Genomic DNA, 27760 nt, shown 5'->3' with positions numbered 1-27760 from the left:
AACTGAGCCACCCAGGCGCCCCAAAATTTCATTACTTTATCAGCTTAGAGCCAAAGCATCAAAAACTGTAGTCAGGGCTAATCTATTTCTCTCTGCTTCTAAAAGCTGCCTCAAATAGTCTGGCAAAAAAGCCCAAAAATGAAAATTAGTTGTTCAGATTAATTCCCTTCCCCAGGAAAGATCTTTGTACTGTATTTAAAACAAGGACAGTGTACCATGGTTCCTTTATTGACAGGACAATTACTCTAAGAAGACAGAACTTAATGTAAGCTGGTAACTCCCAAAGCTACTTAGTGAGGAAAAATCAAGAGATAATATATTGATCCAACCAGAAGAAGATAATCTGCACGAAGAAATCTGTGCTCTCCAGCATGGCCTCCACACTATTTCTTCCTCTATGCTGTTCCTCCTCAGAAGCTCCAACTGGTGTGTCAGAGGCTCCTCACAATCCACTGGGACATTATCTTCCCACCTTAACCTTGGCCTTTCTCCTATATTCTTAATCTAAATAAAAGGTCTCTGTTGGAGAGGTTGCAGAGAAAGGGGAACCCTCTTACACTGTTGATGGGAATGCAAGTTGGTACAGCCACTTTGGAAAACAGTGTGGAGGTTCCTCAAAAAATTAAAAATAGAGCTACCCTCTGACCCAGCAATTGCACTCCTGGGTGTTTACCCCAAAGACACAGATGTAGTGAAAAGAAGGGCCATATGCACCCCAGTGTTCATAGCAGCAATGTCCGCAATAGCCAAACTGTGGAAAGAGCCGAGATGCCCTTCAACAGATGAATGGATAAAGATGTGGTCCATATATACAATGGAATATTACTCAGCCATCAGAAAGGATGAATACCCAACTTTTGCATCAACACGGATGGGACTGGAGGAGATTATGCTAAGTGAAATAAGTCAAGCAGAGAAAGTCAATTATCATTTGGTTTCACTTATTTGTGGAACATAAGGAATAGCATGGAGGACATTAGGAGAAGGAAGGGAAAAATGAAGGGGGGGAAATCAGAGGGAGAGATGAACCGTGAGAGACTATAGACTCTGAGAAATAAACTGAGGGTTTTAGAGGGGAGGGGTCAGGGGGATGGGTTAGCCTGGTGATGGCTATTAAGGAGGGCACGTACTGCTTGGAGCACTGGGTGTTATACGAAAACAATGAATCGTGGATCACTACATCAAAAACTAATGATGTATTGTATGGTGACTAACATAACATAATAAAATAAAATTTGAAAAAAAAAAAAAAAGGTCTCATCATTCCATGCACACCAGGACAAGCCAAACGTTAAGAACTATCATTACTTCCTTCTTAATCACCCCTCCACCACTCTCCCTGACCCCCCAACATAGACACATCCATTGGTTGTGTTTGTGAATTCTCCTTCCTCAATACCTTGCAAATCAGTTCCTTCACGCCACCCTTACTCCAGCCCCTTCTGTCTGGATTTCCTACAACTAGTCTTCCTATCTCCAGTCCTTACATACATACATGGCTTTGGGCTAGTTTTCTAAAATGCAGCTCTGATTGTGTCACTCTCTGCTTAAAAATCATTCAATGGCTACCAACCCCATTCAGCATTAAACTTGAAGACCCATCCATACCCTTCCTCACTTTACAGCTCTAGTCCTGCTGAACTAAGGATGAGTATTCACCTTCCCAGCTTTCTCATTCTCCTCAATCCTTACAAATGCTCATCTTGTGTCCTTGGTTTTCCAATGAGCCCCACCTACCACGTGAAGCTAAAAGTTAGTCCCTGGTTGGGACTTGACTCCAACAGGACCTTCTTAGGGAAAGGATGCTCTGATACCCCTCCCTCCAACACACACACACACACACACACACACACACACACACACACACCAGCTCCCACACCCCAGGCATTGTTGGCTAACATCATACATCACATTACATTATAATTCCCTTTTGAGTCACAGGTCTCCCTAACAAGACCATGTCCTCTGCCAGTGTCTTTGGATCTGCTGAATCTGACATAGTTTCTGCCACTCAGTAAGCACTCGGGAAATGCTTGTTGAAAAAAGAAAATGATAAGGTTGAATGAATGAATTTCCCATTCTGTGATGGAATGCACTGGTTCCAGATCTGGTTCCCGATCTAACAATCAGGCTGTAATGGGAGCAGTTTAATCCACTGAACGCAAGGAAACCTCCCAAACACAACAGCCCCCAGACAGCTCTCCCCTCAAACTGGATACCAAGTGGCTTACAATTTATTTGTTTCACAAATCTCCTCTTCTCTCTCAAGTTTAAACTACCCAAGGGCAGTGACTGACCTCCACTCATTCAACAAATACCTAATGAAACTAGAAATGTGCCAGTCAGTAATAATAACTTAATACTTACACAGTACTTACTGTGCACACACTGGGTTGAGGCAAGTTCCATGATGTTTTGAGTGTTGCGGTGTGCAATTGACTAGGGACCAGATACATAAACAAACAACTTCATACTGCATGGGAAATATTCTCCCTAAGCATTCACTCAGTATCTTCTCCAACACTTATTCAATGTTTGCTATATTCAAAGTCTTTTAAGTGTATCAAGGCAGTCTCCTGAGGAAGGCATCCCTATTTTATCAAAGAAGAAACTGAGATACAGAGACATCAATTAATTTTCCCAAATCCCACAGCTGAGAGTTGGCAGAGCCGGGATTTCAATCCCGGGAGCTGGTTCCAGAGCCCCCTCCCCTTTTCTAAAAGTTTTTATTTAAATTCCAGTTAGTGGGGCGCCTGGGTGGCTCAGTCCATTAAGCGTCTGCCTTCGGCTCAGGTCATGACTTCCAGGTCCTGGGATCAAGCCCGGCATCGGGCTCCCAGCTCAGCGGAGAGTCTGCTTCTCCCTCTGCCTCTCCCCCTGCTTGTGCTCTCTCTGTCTCTGTCTCTCTCTCAAGGGAATAAATCTTTAAAAAACAAATAAATAAATTCCAGTTAGTTAACACACAGTGTGACACTAGTTCCAGCTGTACAATAGAGTGATTCAACACTTCCATACAACACCCGGGGCAGGGCCCCCTTTTTTTAAACCACTAAACAAAACTATCTTCTTGCTCATTGCCTCAAAATAATGAGAATGTTTATCTCTGAGTGGTAGCCGTAAGAATGAGTTTTCTTTTCTCACTTTCGAATTTTCCTCTTTTATTATTTTTTTTTGCTTATTCATGTTTTCTAGTTTTTCCACATCGAGGCATGCAATCTTGAACATAATTTATAACAACAAAAAATTTGGCTGACCATGCAGTGAAAACAGTTGCTACATTATAGAGAAAATGTGCAGAGAGATAATAAAATGTTAATGCGATGAGCTGTCTAAAATCAGCATGAGTCCACTTCCAGACTCTCCGCTGATGGACACTCGGGGACACGAGCCCCCTCCCCGTGCTGCCAGTTCTCCTAGCTACAGCCACAGCCAATAAAGATGCTCCCATAATTTAAACGCTTGTAAGAACTCTTCATGAATTTAGGAGGAGACGTGATCGAGAATAAACAGGAAGACCTGGTGGCTGGTGCTGCTTTCTTAGGAGGAAACTACAACATGGTTTCCAAAGGAAAACATTCAGGGTCCAGCTCTGCTGTCAGCGCACGCACAGTGTAGGCATGCTGGGTGCACCCCACACTGGGCTGTGCAGCCTGGAGCTGGCAGTCTCTGGGCGTCTGCAGGAATCTGGGTCACTCCATCACATGGCTGACCCACATTTACAGAAACCCAGCCTTCCCATCCTATTAGAGAAACAGCAGCTCGGTGGAAGTAAGCTTTATGAATAACTAAATTTACAGATGAGTCCGTTTTAATTAGCTAGAGAAGAGGACCCCCCCAATTCCTTCTTCTAGACAAAGCCAACGCCGTTTTTGCTGCATCAGCACATCTGTAAACAGCTCCACTGTGGGGATGAGTCCACTTGAAATTCCTTTTGAATATCATTAATTTGCTTTCCCCACTTCTAAAAAACCTATACATCCGAAGGGCAGTGCTTTCGAACCCTCAGTTTTCGAGTGATGACAGCAGTGCACCGTCTCCCAGATGCCTGGTCCTCCAGGTCCTGTGCCTGCTGAAATTCGGCTTCCTTCAGATTTTTTACAATGAATCACCACATCAAGGGGTTGGGGCTCCGGGAGGAGTGTTTGAAACCAGTCGTGACTGGTCAAAGTTCTTCGCTGTGGTTTCATGGTCAGAATTCCGAGACACACGTATCCCCGCTCCCCGCTTGCCTTTTTCTAGGACTAAACTCTCCGAGAAATAGAATTTTGTCATTCAAAGGTGCTACAGGAATTTCTCTTTCTCTCCCAGGTGGCGACCGTCTACCTGTTTCCTCCCCCACGCATAAGAGAGACACAGGTAAAGAATCAGTGCCATTCAGCAAGAACGGGAGGAGGGAGCATTCGGGTAAGAAAGTGAGGGATGGCCAGTTTGAAGCATTCCGAGATGTTTTCAGGAAAATGCCCATCTCCATACCCTTCCCAAGAATACGTGCTGCAGGGTTAAAGATGGCCACCCTACCCCACCCCCGCTTGCCATCACACAAAGAGGGGAGCTGGCCTTAATGACTCGTCCCACTTATATCTGCACAGGTTCCCCTCGGATGGGGGAGCCTCTCTGTAAAATGCATGTGCGTGTGTCAGGCAAAGCGATGCCCGGGGAAGTATCTTCCCATCTGAGTGTTCCAGATGAAACACCCCAAACAAATTTCTGGTTCAAATCTGCATCTTGGGATCAACAGGACAAGGGATAGCTTGCTTAATTAATCTTATTTTTCTTCTCCCTTTTAAAACATTTTATTTTCCCTTCTCTTCTCTCCTTTCCTTTTTAAAAATGTGTTTGCTAACCTGGTGGATTGGGGGAATTCTGTAGATCTAACATAGCGGGCTGTCAGCAAGGCATTTGATAAAATCTCTCATGAGATCTCAGAGGACGAGACAGGGAAAATGTGGGCTGAATGCCAAGCCAGGAAAAGGGGGTTTAAAACTGATTGAATTTCAGTACACACAAGGCAGTGTCAACCTGGAGAGAAGTCTCCAGAGTGGCTTGCCTCAGGGCTCTGAATTCAGTCTTGTATCTGTCAACATTTTTCCTAATGACTGGGATTAGGTCATGGACATCTCACCAAATTTTTACATGACTAAAAACCAGGAGGGACAACAAACATGCTGGATGGCGAAGAGAGGCCCGAAATGACTTCAGTAGGGCTAGGGTGGTGTTTCTCAACGTGTGGTGTATCACCTGTATCAGAGTTTAAAATGCAAATGCCTGTCCCCCAACCCCCTCACACACCTGCTGACTAATGGCAGACCACCCTAAGAAACGCCGAACCAGAACAGTCACTTAAAATAGGAGATCCAGGCCTGTAATTTGGTGTGTCCATTGAACATCCTTCTGGATACACACACAAAAAAGGCCATCAGACTATGGCTATCTGGAGATTAGCAGAACCTGAAGAAGGGAAAAACCCTCCAGAAAGTACGTTGTTGCTGTTGTTGTTTTAAAATGGAAAAGACCAAGGAGTGGCTATTGAAATAAATTCAAGCTGGAGGTTGACAGGCATCTGGGCGGTGGCAGAAGGATTAAAGCCAAGTGACACTCAGGTAGAATGGAGGAAAGTGGCAGTTCAACCCTTCCGGGTCCCCACTGTGAGGCAGGGGCTCATACCGGTCTCCCTTCGGTAAACGAAAGGTTCCCTTCTGGGAGAGAGCACCTGATCAGCTAACTACAAGAACTTTGCCACTTTCATACCAACCAGATTTACCAAATGAAAACTGAAGAAAATACTGAGCAAAGAACAATGTAAATATTGCTTATTCCTGAAAATGATACTCTAGCTGACACTCCACTAAGAGTTCCAGTGATTTGTATATTTTCAATATCAGCTCTGAAATCCACTTGTAAGGGCCAGTTTAAGACTCATGCAACTTTCAAACTTGAGGACATTAAAAATACATGTGAAGCCAAGGCTTTTTACTATTAAATACTGGAAGGTGATATTAAAATCTGGAATCAAAGGAAAACCCACAGTCCCTGCTCCTTCACAGGAGGCGTTTTCGTGAAGTCTCCTGTCTCCTAACATAATTCTCAATTGACTTGAGCCAAAGAGTTCAATTTTCTCCTTGATATTCTGGCATTTTATGACATCTGGCCCTCTGAATGTAACTAATACTACAATGAAGAAGCAACGAAAACTCATAAAGCATAAAGTCTGCTGAAAGGACACAAACTCCAATGTTTGAGAAAAAGACAGGATCTCATGTTTCCTTCCTTCTCTTTTTAATGCCTGCTACACTCATCTTCCCATAATGAACATTCAATGGTTCAAAAATATTTCCCTTAGAGAAAAAAAAAATGGAATGGGATGCTTAAAATGCAAGAGTAATCCATAAATTTCTCAGACTGTCACTAGGATTCAACAAAAGAAATTTACAATTTTAAAATGAAAAAAAAAATAGTTCATCAATTAATTATCTTTCAGCTAGCTGCCTATCCGCTTGAACAAAAATATATGGGTTTACTTCTTAAAAGTCAGATCAAAGGTGCTTTAGAAAATTAACATCTTTCTTTTATTATAAAAGGGAAGATAAATCAAAATGCGGTTTTATTCTTGAAACTCACCTCCTGGATTTATGATAACATAAAAGAAATCCCAGTCCCTAAGATCCCACCTTCTCTTTTAACATTGGGGTAATTGACTCATGTTGCATCCTGTTCTTTACTATGGCTGTCCGCTATGCTTATAAAAGGCAAAAACAGAAGACAGAAAATAGACCAGTGGTTGCCAGGTGCTGGGGAGAATGGGGAATGGGGATCTCGGAACTCGACAGAGGGGGTAGGTGTGTGGTAGTACATTCACAATGTTGAACGCACAGTTGTGAATGTGCTAAATGCCACTGAACTGAGCACTTTAAAATGGTTAATTCTGGGGCGCCTGGGTGGCTCAGTCAGTTGGGCGGCTGCCTTCGGCTCAGGTCGTGATCCCAGGGTCCTGGGATCGAGCCCCACATCGGGCTCCCCGCTCAGCGGAGAGCCTGCTTCTCCCTCTCCCTCTGCCTGCCACTCTGCCTGCTCTCTATCTCTCTGTCAAATAAATAAATTTAAAAAAAAATCTCTAAAATGGTTAATTTTATGTTATGTGAATTTCACCTCAACAAAACAAAAAACAAAAAAAAGGAAAATTCCAAGGTTGCCCTAAGGACAACATCCAATCAACAGCGCACTGACAGCAGAAGTCAGTTAGGAGCAGAAGGGCACGCAGTGGGACTCTATGCTATAGCATCCACTCGTGAAAAGGTCATCCTGTATCTTTCCCAACCTATAGAATTCTAGCTGCTAAACCAAAGATGGACGCACCACCAAGAGGTTATCCCTCAAAAGAGAGTTGGCCTAAGGGTGAAGGAATCTGAGTTTGGTCTCAGCTCAATGAAGAGAGCTAAATTATGCTATGTATCCTTGTCTCTGAAGTGGGGATAATTATGCCTCATATGGTAGCTGGGAAGATCACGGGACACCCCACATGATGGAGCACACACAACATGATTTCCTTTGGGATGCTCAAAAAAGAAGAAAAGAAACAGCTATATAAATGACAGTTGGCAGATCAAGCCGACAGCCATGTCTGTCTACAGGAGGATGACAGGGGGACACAGACTGATTAAGGACCACCAAACACTGAGGGCCACAGAGCAAGTGGAATGTTCATGTACCAGCTCCAAACTGTTCACTCTAGCCATGAGCAAGATGCACCATAAATATCAAACATTAAGTACAAGAGGGAATTTTGAAGATGAGACACTCTATATGTGACTGGTGCATTCATATTTGCTTTCCAATTTAACATTTCCTACACATAATCCCGGTTATAAAATTTAACAACATTTATCTTGAGAACAGACCTCACCTGTAACCAGCTTCCTTAAACACACACACACACACACACACACACACGAGATTCTGATTACGTGATGGAATTCCAACCCAACAACATCATCAAGCGATAGCACTATCCATCTTGTCTCTCTCCCAGTTACTTTGTCTAAATGTTCTCCCAGTTAATGACCTAGCCAGCCCCTTTAAGCTGGCCTTCAACCTCACCTAACCTCACAGCCCCATGCTAGGACATCAATCTTCCAGAACCTGGTCTGATTCTCCTTGAGTTTCTTCCTCATATGGATAGAACTAAGAAGTTCACATTTTTACACTCCAGAGACCCCATTCTGGTCATGTTAGCAATTCTGAAACAGTAACAAACATAAAGTTCGAACCTAAATGAAAAAAGCTTGATTTTTTTTCTTTAGTACTTAGGATATTTTGATCACATCTGTGGAAGATTCTGGCCCAGAATATGAACAGATATGGACACCAAAGCCAAGAGCTGACCTGCAAATCTTTCTCTTACTTATTCATAAGAGTCTCCTAGCTATCAGAGAATAAACAGTACCAGTCCAGAGTGGCAGGCTATTTTCTCATCTACAGTCCAACAAAGTGATTTTGACAAAGGCAAAGACAGAATGATCCCCCTTGGTCTGGATTACCACCAAAGAGTCTTAGAACTGCCTGATACATACAAAAGAGATGATTTCTGCTCATGGGGACCCTTTTCCTGGCCCCCCAACAGGGTAACCCATCAAAAGTAGTGTGTGCTACCTGCCAGAAGAAAAATGAGGCCATGCAGAAATGTTGGACAACTGAATACTTTTGTGTTTACATTCATGAACATCTGACTGTATAGGGGCCGGTGCTGCCGATCCTCAGTAATGCCTGTTACATTCCCTTTGCAGTGAAGAAGCTGAAATAAATGTATAAGGAATAGAAACATTGTGCTCTGCGCTGTATATAAAACAACTCACTTAGTATAAATTATTTGTGGAGCAAGCTTTAAAACTATGCTTTCTCAAGGAGAAAGAATATTTCTTAGTGAAAAAGAAGACTGAATGAAAGAGAAGATAGAATATATTCTTTAAAGATTTTATTTATTTTAGAGAGAGTGCAAGCAGGGGAGGGGCAGAGAGAGAATCCCAAGCAGACTCTGTGCTGAGCATGGAACCAGATGCAGGGCTCGATCTCACGACCCTGAGATCATGATCTGAGCCGAAATCAAGAGTCAGACACATAACCAACTGAGCCACCCAGGCACCCTGAAGATAGAATATTTCTGAAGTAGTCAAAAAAGTGTTACCTACTGAAAGCATATGGATGGGAGGGCAATAGGGAGGTGACAAGGCCAAAGACCTAACTTGGAAAAACACTGAAGTACTTTTGCAAAGAAATACCAAAAGAGGTCAATGTATATAAAATAGAAATTGAAGGACCTGAAGATTAATATATTCACATCTTTAAGAAAGGAGTGAAATTCGAGGCCCTTGGCACATTCCAAATAGCATGGAACACCTTATATGGAAAACTGTTGCCTGAAATCCAAACAGGATCTGGGAGGCAGCTCCTGCTGGATGAGCTGCTTGGTGAGCTGAACTTATTAGTAAGAGGTTTATGGGGCTTGACTGAAAGATAGAAGAGAAGAAAGATAATAAAAAAATTATGTTGAGGACGAAGTCCATCAGAAAATAGAAATATAGAGTCAGACTAAGAAGGGGCCAAGAGAGCATTAAACACACTGTCTCTAAGAGAAGAACAAGCCAGGTGACAAGAAAGCACTGGAGGGGACGCCTGGGTGGCTCAGTCAGTTAACCTGACTCTTAGTTTTGGCTCAGGTCATGATCTCATGGGTTGTGAGATCAGGCTCTGGCTTTGGACTCTGTGCTCAGCAGGGAGTCTGCTTGGGGATTCTCTCCCTCTGCCCCACACCCACGCGTGTGTGTACTCTCTCCCTCTCTCTCCCTCTTAAATAAATAAGTAAATCTTTAAAATAATAAGAAAAGACTGGAAATCTCAGATGACCGCATTTATAAAAAGTGACAGGCAGCTCTTCGGACATTTTATTGGCTCTGTTAGGGCAGGAAGAAAGAAGCCATAAGGTAGTTACTATGGGGTCAATGAGAAGTACTGAAAATTATTGAAAATCAAATATATTTATTAAATGTAAGCTATTATCATTATTTTTGTCATTACCTTAAATGGCTGGGGAAAAAAAATAAACCTCAAACTCCAGTATTTGACAAAAGCTCCTCATAGATCATCTGTGTCTCAATTTCCTTTGTCTACACATACATTATTCAAAGCTTTGAACCACAGAAGAACAAAGAAGGTTATGGAACAAATCTCCACATGCTCAGAGTTCACGCGAAGTTGATGGCCAGGAAACATGTCTCCATCTAATCCAACTTCTGGAAAGGAATAGGACAGAGATAGATAGTGGCATTTGGCTATACATAGCCAGCCCTTCCTTCTCTTCCTTCTTTCAAAAGTACCTACTGAGCAGTGATCCTATCCCAAACTCTGACCCAGAAAGGCACAGGACACAATGGGGCATATTTATTTAGAAAAATAAATCCTGCCTTCAAGGAGCCTACAATCAAGCAGAAGGAGTAAGACAAATATGCAGCTAATATTGAACAAAGATAAAGTATTGCCAGGGTGTGAATAGCAGGGCTATACACCCACATCTTGGGCATGCGCAGCAATTCTAACAAACCAGCGGATCGCACAGGGCTAGTTGGAAACAGCCAGTTAGATACTTTGGTAGCATGAATGTCAGCTGGAAAAGTTCTATCATTTGCTCTCTGAGCAGCTGAACAGAATCTTAATACAGACAGAATACAGATCACATAGCCTAAATGTGACTTCAAGTAACTGGACAACGGTTTTTATTTCCCAGCTATATGTGGAGCCCAGCTGCATTTTTAAAAATCATCCTGTATAAACAAGTAAGTTTAACCACCGGCAATAACTCTTGTTCCTAGACAAATATTCCTGAAAGAAAAATTTATTCAGACTTTGAAGACAAATTGCTCAAATTGCTAGTCCTAAAAATCACACATTCATAAACACAAGAAGAGGCAGTCTGAGATGTTGGAAATATGAGGTATTTGGACAAATCCCTAAACCCCCTCTGTGCCTGTTTTCTCATTTACAAAATGGGGAAAGGGCAGATCACTCAGAGGGTGCCTGTAACAAAATAAGGTGATGCATGTGACAATCCTTTTAAAACTCTTAACCGTTATACCATTATATGTTCTCTCCAAGTTGCTGTTGCATGGTCATAAACATCTGTTCCTGCACGTGAGCTCTTGCTGGGTTTCATCCATTTCCTCATCTTCATATGGTGCAGGATGCATAGGTTTAAAATTTTGTAAACTCAATATTCTGAAGCCTTTAGAGCTGTTTCCAATTGAAAGTCATCTTTTTAATGTCCACTGAAGGGAATTTACACTGTATTTATGGCCTGGACATAATCATTACCTTCCGATAAAAATGACTCATTAAATAAAAAGCAATTTTCACCCATGAGCTCTTAGGATATATTTGCTTACTTATGGAAATCCAATAGCCTCTTGCTCAATAATTTCTGCATTTCTCAGTACAATTATTTGGGGTTCATATGTTGGTTCAGGAGTTGCCAAATCAGAGCAACTCAGAAACACTAAAAGACAGAAAACAGTAACAACAAACACCCAAGTGAACAAAAACACACTTTACTATCCAGAATGAGAGATTCTAGGATCCATCTGAGAAAGAGAGAAAACTCCTGATCTTTAGAGAAGTGAAAGCACAGCAAGGCTAGTGTTTCCAACCTCTTTATTAAGAATCCTATGTGCCAACTAGGAAATATTCCCCTGCAACAGAAAGAAACCTTCAGGCCATCGACTCAAACCTGGTTACCAAACTCTGCATGTTACATTAGTATCCGAGGTCCCCAGAATGATTCACTTTTTGCCCAAGAGCCAACCCCATATGCATGTTCCCGACATGGGTTGCTTCCCCACTGTAGATCTGTCTGTCTGCCTGAAAACAGAACTGCCTGAAACAGTATTAGACAAAGCAGACAATTTAAGTTTAGGAAAGGGCTGGAAATTTGACCTCACAGCTGGAGAAACTGCATTGTTTTGAACAGAACAAAAGAATGCAGAAGCCTCTCTTTCCCACCCACCCTTGGCTAAGTGGCCTGGCCAGTCATTCCCAGTAGAGAATTTCCAACATCCCAGAGTTCACATGTGGAAGCGAGAGTACCAGGGGGCATCGCTTTGCTCAACACGCCTGCCAGGAGCCACAGGGAAATGGTTTGTATTTGCTCATGTTTTTAATAGCTCCCTAATATTTTATAATGGCAATGCTACTGTTTCTCATTTCAGTGTCTAATGTTTTAATGTTGGGTTTATTTGTCTTACCCAAAACAACATAATAATTGTGGAGTAAAAAAACCACTTTGGGAAAAGGAGTGTTGTTTGCATATGGTAATGACTTAATTTAAAGAGTTCTGTGACTAAAAACGGAGGATGTGGGATTAAAAAAAAAGTGCGCTTTCATCCTTGCTTCAAATGTGAGGTATGATGTTTTTAGGTCAGTAAACAACAGATTTAAAATACTCAGTTGTAAAACGCCATAAAGGACAGTCACCTAAAAACCTCCCACGTATGAAATACACACATAGTCAACTCTGACATCAGCCATTCTAGTAAAAAGTGATGTTTCTTACACCCAAGCCAGTAATCATACCTTTTGGTAACAAATATGGTTAATGATGACAACTGTGGGCCGTGGAAAAGTCAGTTATCTCAGTAAGTCTCACCTTCCTTGATTGTCATCTCAGGGCACTGGGCTAACTGTGCCCCAAAGAATCCATCAGAGAGTTTTTATTTTTTAATTTTTTTAAAGATTTATTTGAGAGAGCATGAGTGGGAGGGGCAGAGAGAGAGGGAGAGAGAATCTCAAGCAGACTCCACACTGAGCATGCAAGGAGCCCCCAACGCAGGGCTGATTTCACGACCCTGAGATCACGACCTGAGCCAAAACCAAGAGTCAGATGCTTAACTGACTGGGCCACCCAGGCATCCCCTCCAGTGCTTTCCTGTCACCTGTTCAAGTCAAACTGGATTGAACCGTCAATCCAGTTCAAGCCCCACCCCCACCACCCCACCCCTACCCCTGGCCACTCAGGAGGGTGTGCACACATGTGTCTAGGTGCAGGAGAGGTTGAGTGGGGAAGGATCCTCGTCAAGGTGATCCTCATCCTCAACAGCTAAGGGAAGTCACGCTCTCCAAGTTCTATCATTTACAAAATGATGGAGCCATTTCAAGTGTGATATTTTCTCTTTCTTTTCTAAACTGTATTCCTACGCCCACCTAGGGTGTGCCTCTATGTATTGGTTACTACAGCATTTCAAAAAGGATTTGAGACATTTCTTTAAATTATGTACAATCCAAAATGCCAGTGTTTAGTATGGATCACAAGTGCAGCACGGCATAATTCCTTGCTATTTGTCACAACTGTTAAAGAACCAAGTACATACTGCATGCAAACATTATGACTTCTTTTCTCTTAGTTTAAATAAACTCCAAGGTAACTAGACTTCTAAGAGAATCCAGTTCAATTATAATTTAACAGAAAGTATATTAAATTACTGTAATTCCTTGAAAATCCATAATTTACATATAGGATGTGTATGTATTTCCACTTTTCCTACCTGCATGCCTTATCCTCCCCATTAGAAGGGAAGTCCTCTGTGCTCAGCAGCTAGGACATCACACCTGACACAGCAGACGCTCAATCCAATAGGTTTAAAGACAATACAATTGACGATAGCAAAAGTCCAATTGCTATAAAACAGAACTCAGAAAAATGGGACTCCAGAAGGAAGATGGGAAATAAGTATAATTAATAAGAGAGGGGGCAGCAAAAAAGTTGTTCCTCTTGTGGGGTAGGCATGCTGGAGTTAAAGGAAATTTGAGATGGGGTACATTTATATTAAGCCTTTTGATTAACTGGAAAATACTTTTATTTTTATTTATTTATTTATTTTTAAAGATTTTATTTATTTATTTGAGAGAGAGAGTGAGAGAGAGCATGAGAGGGGAGAGGGTCAGAGGGAGAAGCAGACTCCCCACTGAGTGGGGAGCCCGATGTGGGACTCGATCCTGGGACTTCAGGATCACGACCTGAGCTGAAGGCAGTTGCTTAACCAACTGAGCCACCCAGGCGCCCAACTGGAAAATACTTTTAAACAGGAGACTTCTGCATTTAACAAATCTGCATTTATAATAATTGTGTTTTTTATTTTTTTTAATGTTTTATTTATTTATTCATGAGAGTCAGAGAGAGAGACGCAGAGGCAGAGGGAGAAGCAGCCTCCCTGCTGAACAGGGAGCCCGATGCGGGACTCGATCCCAGGACCTTGGGATCATGACCTGAGCCGAAGGCAGATGCTTAACCATCTGAGCCACCCAGGTGCCCCAATATTATATTCTGCCTACAGTTAGTTCACAGTGGTTTCTGTTAGTCACAAAGAGTACTTACCTAAGTTTGTATGTGGCAATCAACCGAGTTTGCTCCCCATTTTTATTGCCCTCTTGCACGTTGAAATAACCAGTTTACGAACCTAAAATTCCTTCAGGATGTTATCTAGAGGTCGTCTTAGTGATGCATTCTTTGGAATCCACTACTACCTGTGTCGCTTTCTTTCTCCCTTACTTGCACGATTTTTCCGCTTAGCACTTAAACCCATCTAACGTATTATGTATTATACTTATCTTGACTATTATCTATTTCTCCGTTAGAATATTACAAAGAAAAGGACTCTTGTCCATTTGGCTCACTGGTCTAACTTAGGGCCTAGAACAATGCCTGGCACATAGTTGGTGCTCAACATATATTATATATGCTATAACATAACTTATGACATATCGTATCAACCATATAACATAACTTATATGTAACATATATACTACTATATTGTTATATATGTTATTTTATATTATGTATTTTATATTATAAAGTGTATTATATATTGTGCATTTGTTTTATTGAATACATTTACTTGGTCTATATTATATGTTCATTATATGTTATATAATATAATATACAATGTATATTAAAATAAATGATTGTATACTGCAGATATTCCCCTTAAGCTCCTAGCAACAAAGGCACATGAGAAAATGGGATGCCCAGAGTGGGGTGGGGGTGGCATTTTTCTGGGAGGGCCCAAACATGCAGACCCCAGGAGTAACATATGGTCAGGACAAGAGCAGGGGCTGTGGAGTAAGGCAATGTGAGTTGAAGCCTGGCTCTGTTACTTACTAGCTCTGTGCAATTGGGCAAGTTATTTAACCTCTCTAAACTTCAGTTCCCACACCCATAAATCTGGGATAATAACAGTACCTGCCTCATAAGTTTAATGCAAGGATTGAGTACGGGAAACAGCCTGCAGAGTATCTAGCAGAAAGCAGACTCTGCTTAAGTGCAAGATGATAGTGGGGATGGTGCTGATGAGGAGGATAAGGAAGGTGATTATTACCCTGTGACAAGGAGTGAAGATGGGAAAATCAGTTCTGCAAACAAAACTCTCAAAAAACCCCCACCTCTAGCTCCTCTTCTACCTCTCTCTGCATTTCCAGCCCATGAATTCATGCACACGCATTTGATAAAACAGCACTTAGATGTCCCAGGCTCACAAGAAAGGAGAGATACTCAAAAGACGTTTGCCCACATCAGTCGAAGACTACAAAGTGCAGGCACTTTCCCCTTGTACTTCTAAGCAGTCCAGGGCCAGAGAAACAGGAATCATAATGCTTTGACAAATCAGAGCCTTTGGGAAATGTGTCATTTTGTGTAGCTGAGTTTTTTCTAAGGAGTTGAGCATCTGCCCAGGGAGGCATCACAGTTTCATGGGCGGAGTTTTGCTTTGTTTAGCTTTTGTGGTTTTGATGAAACATCTTACCCCCAATACATTGAACTTCTCTGCCCAGATCCAGTGGGTGTGGTGGCAAGATTCACTCAGCCCAGCCCACTCCACTACCCTTGGGCCTCAGCTTGTTCCCTAGCTTCCTGACAGGAATATCCGCTGCTACAACAGAAAAATGAGTGCCCCACCCCCCGCCCCGGAGCACGGAGTGGTAAGAGAGACTGTGCCAACAAAGTCCGGGCTTCCCTAGTTGACCAGGAACACCAAGCACAACCCAGAAGAGTGGAGTTAACTCCCCAGGTGGCGAAGCTGATCAATAAGAGGTCAAAAATGGGAAAAAGCCAAAAGAAGGAAGGCTCATCCTCCCCTCCAACCCCGAGATGCAGCGTTCCTATGTGGCCTCCCTGGAGATACATGCAGAGACTGAGAAACATGCTGGGGTTTGTTGTGAAGCTGTAGCCAATTTAATAATGTACCAATTTATATTTGGTCTCCCTTCCTTCAGGCCTGGCTTCCTTCCCTGCCCCTCACCCGCGTTCCCCTGGGATGGCACCCTTAATAAAACATTAGCCTGCACTGTAACTTTCACCCCAGGCTCTGTTTTCTAGGGAACCTGGGCCTCTACAATGATTGGGCCTCTTCTATAATGATCAGCTATTACACCGTGTGGTAATGAAGCGATGGGCTCCCTCTGGGTTCCAGTCCTTAAGGAGACACTTAGGGCTGTTTATCCAGAGTGTCTAAAGTGTACTGATTAAGAGCTCAGACTCTGGTGCTGGCCTGCCTCATTTAAATCCCAGCTCTCCCAGGGCTGTGAAACCATGGACAGTCATTTAAAATCTAGTTTTTGTTTCCTCATCCATAAGATGTGGGTGGTCAGGGCACCCACCTATTGGAATCCTTGTGAGAAGTAAATGACTTAGTACTTATTTAATGCCTGGCATACGACAAACACACAATGTGGGTTAGCTACTTATTCTTCTTGCTGTCTGATTACAGACAGGATTAACAGGGTTACTTCTCACTGTTGTTATGAAGCCTTTCTTACATCAATATCTCTGCTTTGCAATTTCTAAAATACTGTAGGATAGGTATCGGGAAGTCTAGCTTATTAAAATTATGTGCAGAGTAAAAGTAAATAAGATCTGGGCAAAAAACAAAAACAAAAACAAGAGTTCGGGTATGTCAGTACAAATTCTTTTTAAAGGCTATTTATAAGGTCCCCAACAGCAATTTTTGCTTCCATCCTAGTTCTTGAATGTATCCTACCAAATTATGAAGTTCTCAGTTAGCAAGGTATTATTATATATATTTTGCAGTCATGCCATGTGACCATGGAATATCGAATTCTATTAGCATGAACACCCTTGGAGTGTCTATACCATCCTACTTCAGAAACAAGAATTTAGTGACCCATAAACGCAATTCTCATGCACTCCAATCCTGATTATTTGCCCTCTAGGCTAAAACTACACACAGATAGGACTACACCTGCACTTTTCACAACTAGAACAATGTTTAATGAACTTGTTATCCCAAACTGAATCACTGTGTTTTCCTGTCCAAGCTCATTCAGTTTAGCCATGTGGTAAAGATTCCTTTAGAAATGTCCTCAAGGGATGAGAAAGACACAGATTAACTCTACCCAGGTCTGAGAAGAGATGTGTGATCTGCATGAGGGCAGGTGTGACCTTTCAGGAGAAGACTTGAACTTTAAGCTCCATCCCCACGACCTCATTCAGGATCTCAGGGCCTCATCCTGGCTTGAGTCTGTTATATGATATCCCACGGATAGAATTCCCTATCAAAGCTGACCTCAAGTGAATGTGTATTTTCAATAATTACAGGGCTTTATCAGGTTCCAGTCCATGAAGTCAGAAACATCCTACCAACGCCAGCAGCCGAGGGGCAGGGAAATTACTGGGAGATGCACTACGGATATATTCAATAGAATAGTCATAAATTAGATTATCTATAATAAATTTTAATAATAATGTGGACATGATGATTCAGCAAAACCCCTCAAGATTTAGGGGAAATCCACAAGTCATGCTTTTAGTGTACAGATAATGAGTCTAAATGAAAGAACTCCAACAGTTACTAGGATAGCCCTTAGAGGCCCTTTTTATCTGTTTCCAGATGCTGGTGTATCATACTGTTGAATTCCCAAATGGGTGTTATAAAAGAGAGTGAGCCCAAGGAACAGTGCAATTCTCTCACCAGCCAGCTACTCCAAAAAGGCAGTGAGCCCAAACTTCTTGACCTTGCAGATTTCTTAGTCTTCAAGTGCTGAATTTCCAGAACACTTCCCTGAGATACTTGGACGCACCAGGGATCCGGATCCATTCACATGCAGCCTAGGTCTTGTATCCTTTGCACTGTCCATCTGCTGGTTCAATAATACCCTAGAGGGATAAGGACCTTAAACCTGGGGCAGGTGTCTCTGGCACCACTCTTCAATTCAAGGACCAGCCTTTGAGGCCTGGTCCAGCTCAGCCACTCCCTCTATTGACCTTGAAGACTTACTTCTCTCTGAAAATATGTTCATTTACTAGCAGTGCTAGGCAGATGCCGATCTAACATGAAGCTATCAGACTCCAAGCTTCCAAGCCCCAGGGAAGAACCTAGCAATTTTTACGTGGTTGTATTTTTATACATTTTTTTGCAAAAGTAATATATTTCAACCACAATAATTTAAAACTTCTCTCTCTTTCCCCTCCAACTTCTCCTCTATTACATTTTGCATCATCAGGTAGAATGGCTGCAGGCATAAGACAGAACTGAGTTAAGGATACATTTAGTTTGCATTCACTGGCATATATTAACGTGGTTCTCCATCAATTCCAGTCATAGACAAATTGTTGTTAGCTGTCCCAGTGCAGGAATGGTTTCCAAAAGCACTCCTACTACCTACTGCACTGAGAGACCCAGCATTGTAGCATGGACATGAAAGACTAGAACTTATATCATTATATGAACATATCCTGTGGTGGTCAGAATGATGACAACCATTACAGCCAGGGGGAGTTGGGGGGGGGGGACACGGGGAACCAAGCTCAAATGTATGGAGCCAGAAGCTAGTTTGTGGAAAACTCCCCAATCATTACATATGTACATTTGTAACTGGAAGACTTGGTTCTTGCCTCCAGAGTCAAAAATGAAAGTTCTCTCCTGAAATGCAATGTACAAATTATAAACACACCATGCTTTTTTTCTTTTGTTGATTAGATTCCCTGAAATGGACATTACTGGACTCTTTTTGTTTACAGAGCACAGACAAGTAACAGTATTAGCAGCAAAGATGTCTGTTACAGCTCATACGAGAAAGAAACTCAATAGAGATTTTTTTCAAATTTAACACCAATGTAGAAAATTTACATAGCATTACCAATAACAAGCCACAACCATGGACTAACATGTCTAAACTCTCAACAATAAAAAACAAATTTCAATCAACCAGCACTGGAGGAAAACAAAATAATCTTTCTGTACTTTCTATAGAAACAATTGCAAAATTGTTGTCCCATGAACAGGCAATCAAACCAAAAATGTAACTAAAAAATGTAGGAGAAAGGAAGTATTAGAGAGGTAGGTTAGGAATTTAATCAACAAAATATATTATTTTTCTGAGTTTTGTGATATTTGTGGTGTTTCCTGACTTTTAAACTTAAGAGTTGCTGTGAATTCCTTCCTCGGTTCAAACAAATACAGTAATTTTGTAGTCATAAACTTTTATGCTTTTTCTCAAAGCAGGCACCCAAGATAATACAAGGTATGTACTTCAAGCCTCACAAAACCTGGATCTGTTTCCGGGGTTAGACATTCCTTGACAATTAAGCCTGGCTTATATATCATCATCAACTCACTTTAATGCTCCAGTTATCTCTCATACTGTCTTGTCTCCAATTGGAATTTGTAAAAATCATCCCATGATGCCAAAGGGTGATGCTGGGGCCACAATAAACATGATGAATGGCGAGCACAAGGCACTCAACTTTGTCACTTATGCTCCACACAGTTTGTAATTACATGCTTTTCTCTCTTCACTGCTAGCCCTTGACTTAATCATCTGTGCATCCTTTTTAGTGCAAAGTACCCTGCCTACAGGGAATCAGTGAACAGCAAATGTGGGAATGAGGGAAGAAAGAGGTGACAAGAAAAAAGGAAGAAGGGAAACAGAGGGAGAGGAGGCAGACTTTTTAGGAAGCAAGTGGAGAAAAAACTATGAAAATTGTTTAAGCTCTATTTTATAAGATCTTGGGGGTAAACCACATTATGTTTTCACCATAATATCTTTTAGTATGTGTGTGTGTGTGTGTGTGTGTGAGACACCTCAATTTTTCAGCTTAATTCCTTCAACTTTTATTCACTTTTTGACCCAAGACATTTCATATTCAATATGTTATTTTAGTTCAGTATTATTCTCACCAGCATACTGCTTTTTAAAAGCAATGAGAATATTAACTATGTTATGCAAATGAAAATGTGAATTTAATCACAAAGAGTGGCCCTAGAGGAGCCACTAAAGCCTCCAACATCCAAAGAGACAATTGGAGACTCCTATTGTATTCAATAATTCGTATACCGGTGCCCAGAATTTAATATAAATTGAATTGAATCCTACACACAACTCTTTGTAGATTCTGTCAATAAGACATGCTTTCATAAAAACCAGCAAGCTAAAAATACAGACTACAGCCCATTTTCATTTTCATTTCATTTTCTTTTCAATGAAACATTGTGAATGCAGTGGCATCACATAAATATTTATCGAACCCTACAATTCTTCCAAATGTAACGATAAATGACAGTATCCTTCAACGTGCACACAAAACACCTGCAAAAAACATTTTTTAGAAGATTGAAATAAGATGCAACCTATCTGAAATCAGAACCACTAATAGATGAAGTAATCATCTGATAGTCTTTGTAACCTCTGCTTACTGGACCTCTGAGGTTTTACTCTCTGTTAACCGAAGAAATAAAACCAATTCAGTATCACTCGGCACTGGGGACCCTGACACGAAGGGCCAGGTCAGCCACTGAAAACTTCCCTTATTGATATAAAAGGAAGACGGACTTCAGAGAAAAGAACCACACAAGTTTTCAGGTTGTTGGCTTGCCACACTATTTGTACTTCCTCTTCATGGTGGTCATTATTTTTATCATTTACTAGTTGCACAGGGATAATAGCAGCTCAAACTTGATACACAATGCAGACATAATTATAGATTTGGGCCAACAATCCTCTACTAAAACCTAAAGTGCCTTCAGCCAACAGTTAAGAAAAGGTCAAGAAGAAGGTACCTGCTGAAAAGAGTCATAAAAGCACGCTGTTCATTATTTTCCAGAAGCTTCTAATCGTCTCTCCCACCTGGCTTACATGATAACTACTAAGTTCATCCGAATGTTGTGCAGTGCTCAGGGCTCCTCTGGGAAACATTATTTTTCCCTTAAATAATTATGATCCAAAGTCTAGAGCTAAGGTTAAAAATCCAGAGCCAAGAAAAATTTCTGCTGTCACTTGATCATAACTTCATTCTTCTGGTCCCAAGCGCAAATTTTAAGGGCAAGCGTGGGCCAAAATCCAATGAGTCTCTTTTGACTTAGATAGGGGGAGGTAAAAGTATCGCCTTGAAAAAGAATGAGGATGGAGAACGCCTTTTAGTCTGGAATTGTCAGGAATTGCACCAAAGCCGCCAAAAACCATCTGTCTTACTCCTCAGCTTGTCAAAGAGGAGTTAAGAGGCAAGTTTGGGGAAAAGAAGCTGGAATGATTAACAGCCATCCATAAGATAAAATAGGATTTCTGGCATCTCTGAATATAAGAAAAAGGAAGCTTGTACATTATTACATTATATAAGAGATGTGCTGCTATGGGAATCACCCACCCCTTTAAATACCTGGGTTAGCACTAACAGTTTCTGCAATGACAGAAAGCTCTTCATTTTTCTCACAACACAGATTTTCCTGTGCCTAGTTTTCATTGCCCCCTCTTGACCCTCCAATGATTAGAGACTACAAATAAAAGAGTACTGGACTCAGCACTAGCACTAGTAAACAACTCTTCAGTTGAACTAACTAAATAAAAGCTAGTCAGTTGTAGGACTTCATTCTTTCCTTGGCCACCAGCTGAAATGTGTCCTTCTCCCTGTAGAAGATCAAGGTAGAGCATCACAACATCTGAGAGCTTGAAAGATCCTGGTACCACACCATCCAGCCAAATCCCTCTTCTTCCCATGTCTGGTGGGAAAGGGTCTTCAGCAAGGCAAAAATTGTCTTCTCATTGTAGACCATACATGGAAAGTATACACTAGATAGAGACACAAAGTCCCTTGGTTTCACTTTCTTTCCTTGCAAAATGAAAGCAATGGATAATTATGATCTCTTTACTCTTTCTCCCAGACTCTGGTGGAATGTGCCAACACATAGGACAGCACCACAGAAATGGAGTTAATAGGATTTGCTGGAAAACATCAGCCTTACAAATATTTTTAAACTTAAAATCTGTTTTAGAAATATTCCCATAAAAAATATTTTATCAGTCAGGGTCCTGACAGAGAAGAGACGGCACACTCCCAACTGGGTCACTGAGAAGCATGTAATAAACAGACTATTTACAAAGGTGTGGACAGGGTTTAGAGAAAACGATGCAGTACTCCAGAGTTGGTAACAGTGGAGAACTGTTTCTATCCCTAAGAGGATTCAGCCAGACCACAGTAACCAGTATGGAAAGAATCAAAAGGATAAATACCCTGACCTAATTCTCTTCTCTACATTCTCAGTGGCAGAACTGACAGATGTCAGGGAATAAAGGAGCCCACAGGCCAAGGAACTCAGGCATCTGGACACAAAGCAGAAAGAAGGGTGGAAAATGGATCTGGAGAGGTAAATGGGAGAGAGCTAGCACAGATACTGAACACAATTATAAAGTTACATTCATTTATTGTTGGAACAGCATGTTCACTGAAAATAATAATTAGCTTTACAGTGTTTAGTAAGTGTGAGATGCCTCTTTTGGGTGTCTGTGTGAACCCAAATGTACTGTAGGTCTCCTAAGCCTTTGCCGGTCATACCAAAACATTTGGAATAAAGAGAGCATCCTCTGCTTACATGTGTTGGAGAAATGCCGCCTGCAGCTTCAATTTATAGAAAGGTAAATATAAATGCACATGTGTTGTGCATGTGAGCTCTCTCTCTTAAGACACCAGATGTGTGGGAAAAAAAGGACACAACTGTGCCCACCTCGTGCGACGCCAGAATCAGACATGGGTAGAAAACATTTCGCACAGAAATTGGCACACAGACAGCGCTCGGTGAATGGTAACCATGGCCATCACTGCCACCAGCATCACCACCTGCAGCTGCCTCTGACCGCTCGGATGGCCCAGGAAACTTCCCACCGTGGAAGGCTAAGTCTTACACCTGCAGCTCTCTGATCACTAGTGCCCGGCCCTGGCCCTGCACACAGGGAGCGCACAATTAACCTTAGATGATGATACGGTGGTGAGAAACATTTGGAATAAAGAGAGCATTCTAGGCTCGCATATGCTGGAGAAATGCCTGCTGCAGCTTCAATTTAAAGAAAGGTAAATATGAATGTATGCTCTGCCAGGCTGTATTAATATGTGGGAATTATTCACTCCTCGCCATCCCTCCACAAGAGAAATATTCTCTGCCCCACCTCAATGTAGAGCTTGGTCCCATGGCCCGCTTCGGCTAACAGAACGTGGGCCAGGTCTGAGCAGGGGCTTTAAGAGGTACCACACACTTCCATCAGCCCTCCGGAGCTTCTGACCTCTACAGTGAGAACAGTATCATGTCCCAGACAGTGGATACTCCTTCAGCCTGGGTCCTGGAATGGCTAGGCCTGTGGGGCAGGCTATAATTCAAACCACAGTTGCATCTTCGACTGTTGCCCCCGACTTCAGAGCAAGGAGAAAAACTTTCCATAAACCCCTGAGATTTTGTAGTTGTCTGTTATGCAGAAATACCACACACACTCAACAAAGTTACTAAGGCATGCTAGGGTGGCAAAGGCAGGGAGCTCACGTGAGATTTGGAGTCTACTGCACTCAGTCCCAGTCCCAGCTCTGACAACTCCCAGATGTGTGACCCTGATTGAACAAGCCTCAGGAAACCCTACCTTGCTGGAATTCCTGTGACAATCAGAAACAGCACCCCCCAAGCACCTAGCACAGTGCCTGGCACAAGACAGATACTTGGTAAATGAAAGAAATAATATAATTAGCAGTAATGGATAGCCAAAATACCTTCCCAATTATCCACGATGCATTTGCTGAATGAGAAGCCGTTTATCCCAATTAAAATATTTCTTTAACTTCAGGTAAATAAAACAATGAAATCATTGCTCAAGTTTGCAGCCTACAAAAGAATCTAACAGAAAATCACAGTTTAAAAAAATACAACCTGCTCTTTCTAAACCTTCTAAAACTTCTGAGTAGTCAAGAATATGAATTCCTGTTGTGTCAGAGAATAAGAATGCATTCTTTGTGAAGGAAAAATGATTAAATTGCATCTTCCAGACTAGTAATTTAAATTGTGATCAAATCCACTGTAGCTGGGGGCCTCCCAGTTAATCCATTTACTGTGAACATTATTAAACATTTATTAAATGCCTATGCATGGTAAAAAAAATTTTCAAAGGTAAGGTTTTATTCGCTGAGCACCCTCCCCTGCAAAAAATCAAGAACATAAAAACTGCTAAATGGATTGACTACTCCCAGTATAAGCAGCTTCACAAAACAGGAGCACGGCAATTACTGAAGCACAGAAAGAGATTTTTGATCCATCGGGAAGGCATTCAGAAAACTATCACCACCAATGAATAATAGAAGATTTATTTGGATAGTAAAACCTGACTAGAAAAGAAATTTATAAAATACGAGCTCCATTTCCTGCCTTTCAAAAGAATAAGGAAAAGGACTTTACAGAAAAGATATAATCTGGTAGGCATTCTCTAAGGAGCCCAAGTAAGATTCAGGCTGGTGTTTCCGAGCCCCATATAGAAGGAAAGCTTGGAGGGCTTAAATGAAGATCCCCCTGGGGCTCCTACCCCACACCTAGTGACTCAGAATCTTTGGGGAAAGGGCCCAGGAATCTGCATTTGTTAACAAACTCTCCAGCGATTCATGAGCTCTCCTAAGTTTGAGAACCACTAGACAATGCAAGCCATTAAATAATCTTTGGCAGCTGACTTAAAGGTTCTTGAAAGACAAAAAAAAAACCAAACAAGTTGAGTCCATCCTATGCCAAAGGACCACATGACGACAGCAGAGTCTGGACTTGAGACTCAGCAACGGCTGCAGGGCTAAAGAGCCATTCATTCTGCCAGCAGATCGAGCCATGATTTGCAGCACTTGGAGGCAAAGAGCTGATGGACACTGCCACAGTAATGCAAGCCCGACAGCACCATGGTGATGGCTTCTCCTGTTGGACATACATTTGCCAAAATTCTCCTCAACCCCAGCATCCGGCTGGCACAAGTCCTGGCGATCATTCCTCACCAGTTTTCTGGGCTTGCAAATTAAAATATACAGAAGACAAGAGGGGAGGAAGTCGGATGGTTCAGGATATTATTATATGGAAATTCTGAACTTCATAAAAAATGTCAACCTCCAGTCCTACAATGTACCTAGAGAAAAACAGTTTTGCTTTCTTTTTTTTTTTTTTAAAGATTTTATTTATTTATTTGACAGACAGAGACACAGCGAGAGAGGAAACACAAGCAGGGGAAGTGGGAGAGGGAGAAGCAGGCTTCCCGCGGAGCAGGGAGCCCGATGCGGGGCTCGATCCCAGGACCCTGGGATCATGACCTGAGCCAAAGGTAGACGCTTAACGGCTGAGCCACCCAGGCGCCCCCAGTTTTGCTTTCTAAGAGAAGGTAAAAATGATATGTAAAGAGGGTAAAAAAATTGCTACTACAGTTTTAAAAAGTAAAAATCCTCTGGGGAAGTAAATCAGAATGTGTAGTAAGTGCAAAGAAAGGGGCAGCAGGTTAAAACAGAGGAGACAGGTGGGTTCTAGATACATCTATGTCCTCCAGTGGGTATGTGACCTCACACAACTCACTCAGCTATGCTTTAACCTAAAAGAGTTAATGTTTATCAGAATGAGCATTTTAAGCCACAAAGCAATGTCAAAATGTAAGTGGCGTTATTATCATCCACGGCAAAATTTATTTTATACAGTCCAGAATCTAACAGAACAAAGTCAAAGCAGTGAGTTTTGGTTTTTGTTTTGTTTTTTTTTTCAACAGAGGCAGAGGATATCAAACTCTTGGAGTCAAGAATTATAACAGAAGCTATATCATCAGATGAAACTATACACACATTTTCTGAAATCACACCCAAGATGAGAACAAAATACCATGGTACAAATAAGGAAAATCTAGGCCACTTTCACTGGTTGTTCCTGCTCTTTCCTGCACCAAGCTACACCAACATGAAACTTCCAAATAAAACCAACTCAATGTGGCTGATGCAGTCCTCTACGTAGCAGTGGCTAATGAGTCCATCTGACACCTTCCTGTTTGGCCTACCTTACCCACATCCACCCGAGTCCCGAGAAGCTTCTCTCACTGGAGAGCCATGAACAATGAGATGAGGAGGAAAAAGGAAGGGTGACTAATGGCCAGTGCCATCAGTCAATGGACTGTAAGGGCTTTGAAAACTGTTTAACACTTATTGCCTAATAGATTTTAGATCAACACCAAATTCAAGTGTATCTGGAAACATGAGGAAGCCCATATGTGTCTTTAGGTGGGAGATAGCATACTATACTGCAGTTACTTTGAGCTGAGCTTGAAACGAGGCTCCAAGTTATCTATCTTCTCTGCGTATCAGTTCACGACTTGATGATTATTAGTTCTACCTCCTGGGGCAGTTGGGATCATTAAACAAGACCCTACTATAAGTGTAGTGCCCACCTTAAGTATTGCATGAGGTCATTAGCGGTAACAAAGTATTAGCACAGAGTAGACACTCAGTAAACATACTCCCCTTCTCATTCTGTATTTCAAAGATGAAAATATACTCCAGTTGAATGAAAAATGATACATAATAAAATAGAGTGTGTGGCCAAATCAGATCCTTGACATTTATCTTTTCCTTCATTATGGCTATGGAGACCAATTTTACAATTTACACTGGCCATAATTAAGGCACGTGTATATAAAAACTACAGTGTAAATTTGTGATGGTACATACAGTTTTGTAACTTCCATCCAGTAGTTAATACAATTTCTCAAGCCCTTTTTCCACCACTATAATAATACCCCCCCACTACCTGTTTTAATAATCATTATCATCACTGGGAACAAAGCACCCTGTGTTGCAGAAAATGAGTTAATACATATAAATGTACCTTGAAAACTGTGAACAGCTAATATAACTATCTACTTCAGAGTAAAGAAGACACAGCCCGTGTTGAGATGACTACAATCTATAGAAAATGCACAGTGTTAATCAAAGAACACAACACACACATAGGCACATGTCCGTTTAAAATAAATAACAAGAATAGAAAAATGTGTGTGCGTGTGTGTGTGTGTCTGTATCTATGATCAAAAGTAAATAAATAGGCGAGGGACAATGAAAATACTGGGGCAATTTTGCCCCACATTTTAAAATGTTTCTATAAAACAATCAGTTCTTATAAATAAAATCTTAAAATCTATTTTTTATGAGTACAATCCACAACATGCCCCCTCCAGCCTCTCATGACAACACTGCCATATATTAACTGAGTATCTCCAGTGCAAATCCCTGTCGTTCAAAGGCCAGATGTGCCTGTGAAACATGAAAGGCCAAGCAACTGCTGCAAAACCACTTCAGCAAAGCTTTGCTGGAAAGGGAAAGATTGGTGTGTAAGACCCATTTGAAAATCCATTTCACACTTCTAATTTAAAGCCAATTCAAATGTAATTTACTTTATCAGGGCCC

At 41.6% G+C, this 27760-nt stretch overlaps 1 protein-coding gene across 1 annotated transcript in view; it reads right to left on the bottom strand.

The window, feature by feature from the left end:
- FAT3 (FAT atypical cadherin 3) overlaps positions 1–27760 on the bottom strand; it is a 503865-nt gene that overhangs the window by 472488 nt on the left and 3617 nt on the right. The window lies entirely within an intron of this gene.

Source organism: Leptonychotes weddellii, chromosome 11 (genome assembly GCF_054177405.1).
Source record: "Leptonychotes weddellii isolate Sample4059 chromosome 11, ASM5417740v2, whole genome shotgun sequence".
Classification (NCBI taxonomy): Eukaryota; Metazoa; Chordata; class Mammalia; order Carnivora; family Phocidae; genus Leptonychotes; species Leptonychotes weddellii.
Note: the sequence above shows the minus strand (reverse complement) of the source record. Positions and strands in the feature narration are given on the sequence as shown.